Source organism: Corvus brachyrhynchos, unplaced genomic scaffold (assembly GCF_000691975.1).
Source record: "Corvus brachyrhynchos isolate BGI_N302 unplaced genomic scaffold, ASM69197v1 scaffold14, whole genome shotgun sequence".
Lineage (NCBI taxonomy): Eukaryota > Metazoa > Chordata > Aves > Passeriformes > Corvidae > Corvus > Corvus brachyrhynchos.
The window spans coordinates 17,952,871-17,962,426 of NW_008239110.1; the positions used below are offsets into that span (position 1 = coordinate 17,952,871).

Below are 9,556 nucleotides of genomic sequence, written 5' to 3' on the forward strand. Positions count from 1 at the left end.
CCGCCGGGGAGCCCCCGCCGGCGGCAGCAGGTGCCGCGCTGATCCCGGCGGGCTCGCAGCGCCGGAAGCAAATGTGGAATTGACTCTTTAATGCCTTTGAATGCTTTCGGTTTCTATGCCCACTTTCCAGCGTTGCAGCCTTGTAAAACCCCAGCACGTCAGATGTTGGGGCTTTTACGGCGTGTAGAAATGTGTTTGCTAAACCCATGGACTTTGTTGTACAGCTGCGACACCTTTAATCTGTTTTTTTCTGGGAGCTGTATCGCACAGGGCAAGCACTCTCGTCTGCTTTCCTTCACGGAGATAGTTAATGAACAAGGTAACGGGTTTGGGGATGTGGTCAAGGATCCAGTTGTTTGGAAGTTCACTTTATATGTTGTAAGTAGCGCCATCCATCAGACCAAAGAACATCGTTGTCAAACATATAAAGGATAGCACAGACTTGAGATAAGAGCTAAGATAGGTGAAGGCTTTTTTTTTTTCCCTCGCTGACTCAAGTGTCTGATGTATTACAGCGTTCAAAGCATTTCAGTATGCTTGTATTGTATTCACACATATGCAATGTATTTGAAACATTCCTACCAAGGAGATTGTGGTAAAAACTGTAATGTGCAGCTTGCTGGGTTTCATTGTAAAGTAATATAATCTCCACATGTGTGAAGGCCAATGCAATATTTTATTTTTTGCTTACCCCAGGGAATGTGATATTAAATTTATCAGCTGAAGTATTTGAATGAGAACTCATAAATATTTTCTGGGGTACATCAGTGGCATACACAGGGAGGGAGAAGACGTGTGGCACTGGGCGAAGAGGAAGTAGTTCATACTTTCCATCCTCTGCTGTCACATAACAGCTATGCCTTCCCCTTCAGACAGGACACTGGTAAATTTTCTTGGTGACTGAAAACAAGTCTTAAATTGTGGAGAATTTGTTAGTCACTTATTTTTTCTGGTAATTATTAGCTCTGTAGTACACGGGCTGCAGATGTTGTTCACATCAGATACAGAGCTTGGGGAGAGAGGACAGGGCTCCCAAAAAGAGAGGTGCTGTTCTGAAGACATTTCAAATGCACAGGAAGGCTGTTGGCCTGCCTTCTTTATCTGATGCACCATGATTGTAGGCATCCTAGATAGACAAGCTGCTGCCAAATCTAGGAGGAGTTTGCACACTGCCTTCATGTAGTTATAAATCCTCCAGGGCTTAAGCAAGCATCTCTGCATGGCATTATCCTGTGTTGTTGTGTGATCTAGCTTCTTGTTTGGAGTTAATTTAAGCATCTCCAAAACCATTCTGTGGTGCTTTAGAATAGCCCAATCCATGCTGAGTTACCAGTTCTTTATCAGCACCGATTCCATGTGTACCTGCAGCTAAAATTGCCCATATGAGGAACCAAAGATGATATTTTGCCACTGTAGAAAAATCTTTGTGCCTCCACACCTTGAGTATCACATACAATTGGTCTCCACATCTCAGGAAGAGCATATTTTTTTCTAAAAAAACCCATAAAATTATGGAAAAGGACATGTAAATTTGCTAAAAGAAGGTAAGAGTAGGCTTATGGTTTCACTTCAGTTTGGAGAGAAAGCTGAAGAGGGATGAAGCTGATTTATGGCATCAAGAAGGCAGTGCAGAAGATGAGTGCTAAACTTGTTTACCAAATCCTACAGTACTAGATCAGAGAACATGTATTGAAACTGATCAGATGTAATTTAAAACAGGTTTTTAAAAGTGCCTTTCTTCAAAGCCTGTAATAAACTCCTACAACTGGCTGTTGCAAGAAAGTGTGAAGTCAGAACACATCAAGAGTTTCAAAATGGATTAGACAAATTAATGGGTAAAAGGTGCGAACCAGATCCTATTGGGAAAGCAGTTGTATTCCCTCCAACATCTGAAATCTAACAGCAGGATGCAGGAGGAGCATGAGGATTAGATTTAAGATAGTGGCTTTTTTTTTTTTAACTGTGGGAGACAGAAGCTTGGGGGATGGACATTGGTCTCGCCACATGGGGCATTTCTGATAGACAAAGATTAGATGGGCATGCTCTCAGGAGTGCTAAAAGAGCTCAAATTGCTGCCTAAAACCTCTTGCTCAAGGTCACAGACTTAAAAAGGTATGAAAGAAATCAGCACCTCAAGAGAAAGCAAGTCAAGAGAAGGTAGCTGCTTCAATCCTTTGGAAGTCAGGAAGTTAGACTTTTTTAGGAATCTGGTTGATTAGCAGCCAGCTCAAAGGTGAAGACTAGCAGAGACTGAAGATGGCTCAGAAGTGAAAGAAGCAAAAAAGCTTTTTTTATTATCATTTGAGTTTAGAATATGAGAACCATGAAGATACTTATCCAGTTAGCTTTCTGGGTACTTGTAGGAAATGGTATTAAAATGTTCTTGAGGCTCTTTCTTTCTGAGGTTGCTCTGTTTTTGCAGTGGACGTACCTTCTGTGCCATTGTCGTCCTGGGAATTACGTTGCTCTTCACTTGGATCTACCTATCTACTACTGGCTGAAGTCGGTCCAGGGCTGAAGCTGGCACATGAAGCTATTGCCCTGCAAGTATATCACCTTTGTGTGCCAGGATGGGCTATTTCCAAAAGGAGCTGAAAGTTGTGTTTGTCCAGTCCATAATGTCTTTAATCACCCAGCTCTGCCCTTATTAGACACACCCTCTCTCCATAATATTTAATCCATCTGAAAAGATGAGCTGGCACTTTTTTGATATAGGAGTGAGGAAGCTCTTGGCACTTCAGAAGGCATTTCTCCTTTTGATCTAAAATAGCCTGTGTGCACTGACTTCTCTGGCACACTGCAGTGTTCACCAGTTCTCTCAAGTTTTTCTGAGAGGAACAGAATTTTGAAGGTGGTGAAAGGGTGAATGGGGCAAGGATTTATTTGTTTTTTTTTTTTTTTTCTTTTAGATGTTGTTGGCTTGAGATCTGAGGAGTGAAGCTAAATTTGTAAGGACCGTATTTTAAAATATTTGCCAGTTGTCCCAGATAATAAAATAGGGATTTTTCTCCAGAGGAGAAGAAATGAAAATAAATAAACATGGATCTTTTTCACCTAATTTATGACCTGCAAATAGGGTTCCTCCTCAACCTGCATGATTAAATCTCTCCAGTCAAAAGGGACCATTTTGATTACATCTTCTATCAATAAAAAGTCATGAAAACTCACTTTCTTTTATAAGAGAAAAGAAATCCAACAATATCAGGTGACTGTGGTTTAGATTGTTTTGCCATTTCTTCCAGGAATTTGCCCATATTACAGGTAATGTATAAATTATAGTTCCTCACCTTTAACATAGCTGTCAAATTTAGTTTAATGGACATTGCCTTTACTCATACCAACTTTAAACATGGTCGAGCTGGAAAGCTTTTTTGTATGGGCTGGATGTTACTTGTTCCAACAGATGCTGGTTATGGCACAGCCTTGGTTTTTGACCATTTAGATGTGTCAAGAGGAGTTAGAAAGATTTGTTTAGAAGTTTGTATTTGATTAACATTTTTGAAGTCCAATCTTCTTTTCAAAATAGTTTGTGACATAAGTGCTTTTGGAGGATAGTTGATTCCCAAAGGAAAAGGTGCAGCAGTTCTGTGTTAAGATCTCTGTTCAAACTTATTGTCCCAGCCTCAGAAATGTGTTTTCACTAACCTAAGAGCGTGATAAGCTGAAGGAGAAGGTGCACAGCTTAGGCATTTGGCAGTGCTTCCACTGTAGGTGCTGTGTAGGGGTAGTAATGGAGGATCGTGCAGTGAGGTGATCTTTCAAGTCTTATCATGTCTCAGCTACTTTACAATCCCTGGAGGGTCCCAGGCAGAGTTTCTACAAGCTGCGCCTTAGTGTTCACCAAATAGTACATGTACTGCAGATGTTTTAGGCTACCACCTGAAGTTTGTGATAACTACAACACATGCTGTTTTGGATGATCTCAACAGGGCATCTAGTATCTTATTTCTGAAGCATTTTTACTGCAAGAAGCAATAAATTCAGTTCTGTCATCATTAGGCAGGTGTTTATAAGTATTGCAAGATTTTAATCTCTCTCCAGGGAGAAAAATACTTCAGGGGCCCATTCTACAGCTTGGCATTTGCTTTGCATCTCTGGCATGTTCCCATTTCTCTCTATGCCAGGAGAGCAAGCATGGTTTTATGGCTAGGACACAGGTCTTGAATAGTTTCCCAGCTTTGCCAGTGACTGCTGCGAAGTGTAGAGCAAATCTGTTCCTCAAATTGCCAGCTACAAAGAGTGAGGGTAGTGTGGCTTTTTATTTCTCTGGTGTGTTTCTTCTACACAACTTAAGGACGCAGACTACACTGTGTTAGATTTATCTATCATGGATCCAAAATTTGTACACAAACTCACCATCTACTGGTAATAATAGAGCAGAAGTTTAATCTATTTTAATCAGAATATTTGATAAAGCAACCTCCAAATGACTTTGCCATCATCCTCTACTTTGAGAGTCATATGATTTACCAACAGAGATTCATGGTTTTGATGTGACTACTGCAATTTTTGGGTTTGGGAGTGTCAGTGTGTACCAACTCTGGTTTCCTAAAACGGGTTTATGTAGAAGGTGAGCTAATTTATAACTGGATCATGAATTAATTTTCTTCAGACCTACCAAGGTTTATCCATGCAATGTCTCCCTGCTCCCTGTAGGAAGCCTTGTGGTCTTGCACATTCTCCATCTCCAAGGAGCCAGCTTTTTCTTGCTGCAGTGGTTGCTGGATCTGAAGGCAGTTTGCAGCATCTGAGAGGCCTGGAAAACCTGGAGTCCACTCACTGATAGTTGTTGAGCAACCACTAGTGAAACTTTGTGCTGAAACTTGTTGAAAATTATTTGGGTGGCTATGAAAAAACTCATAAGGAACACAGTGAAAGAAAATGCCTTGAAGAAGCTTTGCGTAGATTGCATAGAAGCCCAGTAGCTCTCATTGCTGGAAAATTACCTCAGGGAAGAAAAGAACAGCATTTTTAAAGTTTTGGGTCCTGGGAGAAAAGTCACCAAAAAATTCAGCAGGTTCTCTCAAGATAATTTTGATGTGCCACGTTGACTTGGAACAGCCCACCCACAAAGACAATGTTAAAACAATTATCTCAAGGAATTGTGCTAAACTGAAAAAAATAAATAGAAGTTCCCAAGTAAACTTCCCATATTTAGAAGACAATATGGTAGGATAACATTAGGGCAAACAGGAAGACTATGAGAAATATGAACAAATCCTCAAAGCTTTAAATATGAGCTAATTTGCTGCATGCGTAAAGTCAAGACAACAGCTGCCATTTTCATGTAGCAATTAATGTTTGCTTTTAGCTGTATTTAAAAAGAAATTCCATTAGATTAAGATAATAGTCTTTGTTTTAGTCATGAAAACATTTACAAATTCATCATATTATAAAATATATTATAGCCTATCACTTCAGAAATCTGCGCTGATACAAAGAAGAAATTTCTACATTGTTATTTTGCAACTTTTAATTTGTTTATTTCAGGAAAAATACGCCATGACCTATTTTTCTTTTTTCCTGGTGAGTTTAAGAAAATAAAATTATTTCCTTTTCCAATTCCTCCACTGCATGTTTTTGCACACATATAAGTGCACGTGTGTATACACAAGAAGGTAATGTACTTGCAAACATTCAGGTTATCTCTACCCATTTGTTTTTTGACTTTAATAATAATGATGTCAGAGTTTCTCACTCCCTTGTGCTTAAAAATCTGAAGTCCTTAAGAACTTTTAAATGTGGAGTGCCTTAATTTGGTATATTTTTATTCTGGCAAAGAAATATCCATACTATTAGTTTTTTCCTGTGTTAGGAAGTTTCTGTAATAGTGATTTTAACCTGATTTATCTTCTGAACTAATCCAGCCTTTTCTGTTCATCTGTGTAGGCAGTGTCTCCCCAGTCCTACTGAAATTGGACCTGTGCAGTGTAAATATTGAAATCTTGAAGCAAGAAGGAGGGGAGGCAAGAAGATCTGTAGTTCAGTGTGTACAATCCTGAACTGGCAATGGGGAGAAAGAAATTTGGTCCTTTATGTCCAAGTAATTTCTTGAGACTTTGTTTGCATTTTTTTTCAATGACTCTCTAAAGTAAAATGCAGAAGCAGTCCATGGGACAAAATACTAGGAAGGCTGTTGAGTTTTTTCTGATAAGGACCCTCATCTCTCCCTTGCTGTCTCTGTTTATGACTTCAGGACTGATTTATCAAATCTATTTGTCTACAAGGTACAGTAAGCACTCCTGACTCTCCTTATGGTCAATAGAAAACACAAATGGGATCACTTAATCTCATCATAAAGCAGATATTTAAATGATGTAGTGAAATGAACCTATTCCTCCAGAACTGGAAGGGGAGCCTTTGATGACTGGTCCAGGGGCCAGCATAGACCCTCATGGTACTGTGAACAAAGACACCTCAGGCCAGTGCTAAGTCAGGGTACCCCAGTTAAGTAGGCCTGACTTAACATTTTACAGGAAAAGCCTGATTTGAACAACCTTTTGTTTCCTTGCTCCGTGGTTTTGTCTGCTGGAATCTAACTAGAAGCCACTAGTATTTGTCTGTTCTCCAAATTTGGTAAGAATAGGGAGAATCTCCCTTCCAAAAAACCTCCAAAAACCCAACAAACCAACAACAAAACCTCTGGAACTGCCACATAGAAAGAAGTGGATTGTGCTTGGTTTGTGAGCTGTATGTGGGGGAAGGCATTGGAAGGAAATCAAAGGCAAGGTCAGTGCTTAAAAATAGTGTGTGCGCAGTACCAAATGGCTGCTTTAGCCTTAGCACAGACACCTAAAAACTGTCCAAAGCTGCAGTTTTGCTCTCAGTGTGCAAGCTGAATATATCCCAAAGCTCACATTGCAATCCATGAGACTGCTGTTCCACATGGCCAGTAGGTAATGCTGAAAGTCAGTTAAATAAATGTCATTAAGAGTGAGCACACTGTAGCTGCCCCTACTTTTAAAGAAAGAACTAGCAAGTAGATGTACACAGTTGGGCCCTTCATTCTTATTGGCTTCAGTGGAAGGTGATATGGAAACTCTTAAATCAGGCCTGGACATTATTTAGTCCTAGAAATAAAATTATTTGGAATGAAAGCATCTAATACAACAAAATATCCTTGCCATCTCTTCCACAGCATGTCTATTCAGAATAGTACATTTTAAAAAAGTTATTGTTTAGGTGTTTCCTTCCCTCTGAATAACTCTGAAAGACATAGAGACACACTTCTTCCCTCCTTCATAAAAAGGAATCAGAATCATATAACCAGCATTTGTAAAAACTAGCTGCTAGGAATTGGCATTGTATCCAGCCATAGCAATCTATAATATGGGCAAACACACCAATGTGTCTAACCCAAAGAAAGATGCACAATTTTGTTTTCACTAAATGTAGGTAACAAAGCGATTCTATAAAATGTCTAACAGATAAGGCCTAAACTCTTTTCACTCCAGATCAGTGCCAAGATCAGCACGGTATGGGGAAGATGCAGCTCTGATCATGAGGGAAAGGAGGAAGGAGCTAAAGGGGGTTTGCTGTACCTCTTCCAGAACACCACCTTCTAGTTGTTCTTGGCAGCTCCAGCTGCAAATTGCTCAGCAGTTCTGGTAGATGTGCTGTACTGTGCCTGCCCTGCCATCTGAATTACCCAGTCTTAACTTTCTGCCTCCTGATTAATTTTTTCTGAATTATTTAATTTGTGACTCCTGAAGTAAAGAAATTATTAGTAGCTTCATTACCCATAGTGATGCTACCAATAAAGTTTGGAGCATTCCTGGTTCAGCTATTGTAAAAATGCTTAGGCTTCCTCATCCTAGGATAAAACTAAGCTTCAAAAACAAATACCAAAACTCTTCTCTATGGCCTTTTCTCTAAACCCACTGAAATTAACTGCAGGGCTGTGTTTCCCCTTAGAGCAGGAAATCACTCAGCTGGCAGTATTATGAAACATTACATAGTTATTAAGTGTTTTTCCAGGAATTTTTCAGTACTCATCAGAAAATAGTGTAATAACTTATATACACTAATTTTCACTATTTTATGTGTGTATGTAGTGTAACTTCCATTAATGTGTGTCGTGGTTTAACCCCAGCTGGCAACTAAGTGCCCCAATGCCACTTGCTGCTCTCTGACTTAGAGTGAGCACTGCTCAGCAACAACTAAAACATCAGTGTGTTACCAACATTTTTCTCATCCTAAATCCAAAACACAGCACTGCATCAGCCACCGAGAAGAAAATTAACTCTATCCCATCCTAACCCAAGGCAAAGTGCCATTACATTTACAAAAGGGATTCTGTGAAAATGACCTGGTGGTCTCCCAAATTTCTTCTTTCAATGGCTTCAGATCAAATTTGCCTACTTTAAACATTATTTTAAAAAATTGATGGTGTTGTCCACTGATTCCACCTTGAATCACATTGTGTTCTTTCTCTGTTGCATTTATAATGAGGATGACTTCATTATTTCACTGACAGTGTTATTAATGATGTGCAAGAGGGAAGAGAGATTGGCCCTTCAAGCCTTCTTCCCTTTCTGTCTTGCCCTCACAGGAATTGTTGTAATTGTAGAGTGTTAACAGAGGAAAAACCTGTATTGTTTAGTCAAATGAGAAGGTATACATGGATGAGAAAGACAGAATCTGGTGGGAAGGTACCATATACTGAAGCTTTTTTGATCATTAAAGTGTTTTAAGGCTAATGAGAATTTAGTACACATGTTGAGTGAAAGGATTTAGGCATCTTAAATCACTGCAAAACTAGATTCATTAGTGACTGTCTTCTGTTTCCTTCCACCTTGGCTCCAGAGAGCTTCTGTAGGAGCAACCTGCAACCCTAAATCCCACCCCAGATACTTGTATGTTGCTGTTGGATGTTGCCCAGGATCCATGAGAATGGATCAGCATGTCATGGCTGTATTGCTTCAGCCCCCTCCACTCCCCCATCAATGCTGCAACCATTTGCTGGCCATTGTGTGGCTTCCCGAGAAGTAGTAGATTTGTCTGCATTCAGACATTTTGCATGTGCAGCTTTGTCAGCTACGAGCACCAGAAGAGAAGAAAGGAAATGTGCCACTAATTAAACCATCAGTTCTGGTCAATGTCCTCATAGCAGCAAAAAGCTGTGTTGAGAGGTATAACTTCTATAATGTGGGTAGCTGGTATAAACACTGCTAGCAAACACCTCTTGCCAGTATGCACCACAGCTCCACTTGGAGAGTTTGTTGTGAATGCTGTGCCTGCAAAGATTTTGTACTACGGAGAAGGTCCTAGCCACAGGGTGGGAGTGCCATTATGTTGAATGCGAAATTTCAGTTTTCCTAGTCTATAGTGGAGTCTGAAACTGCATGAAATGGGGATAAGCAGGCAAATGCACCCCAGTATCTCCTAATACTTTAAATGGTAGCTTGGCCTTTAGAGCAGTTGCTTTGTGAATATTGCCTCTGCTTGGAAGCTTCTCATCACCTGTGGAGCCTCCAGACAATGATCCAGTGTGTAGGCTTCAGCAGAATAACTTCCACTGACTCTTTGGGCAGCTTTATCCTCTAGTTTCTTTCCC

The 9,556-nt window shown here is 40.0% G+C and overlaps 1 long non-coding RNA gene across 1 annotated transcript in view; it reads left to right on the forward strand.

Annotated features, from left to right (window-relative positions):
• Positions 1-10: 10 nt before the first annotated feature.
• Positions 11-9,556, forward strand: part of LOC108448027 — a 54,943-nt gene continuing 45,397 nt past the window's right edge. The window contains exon 1 of the long non-coding RNA XR_001863808.1: positions 11-319. This is a non-coding gene — a long non-coding RNA (uncharacterized LOC108448027). The remainder of the gene's footprint in view (positions 320-9,556) is intronic.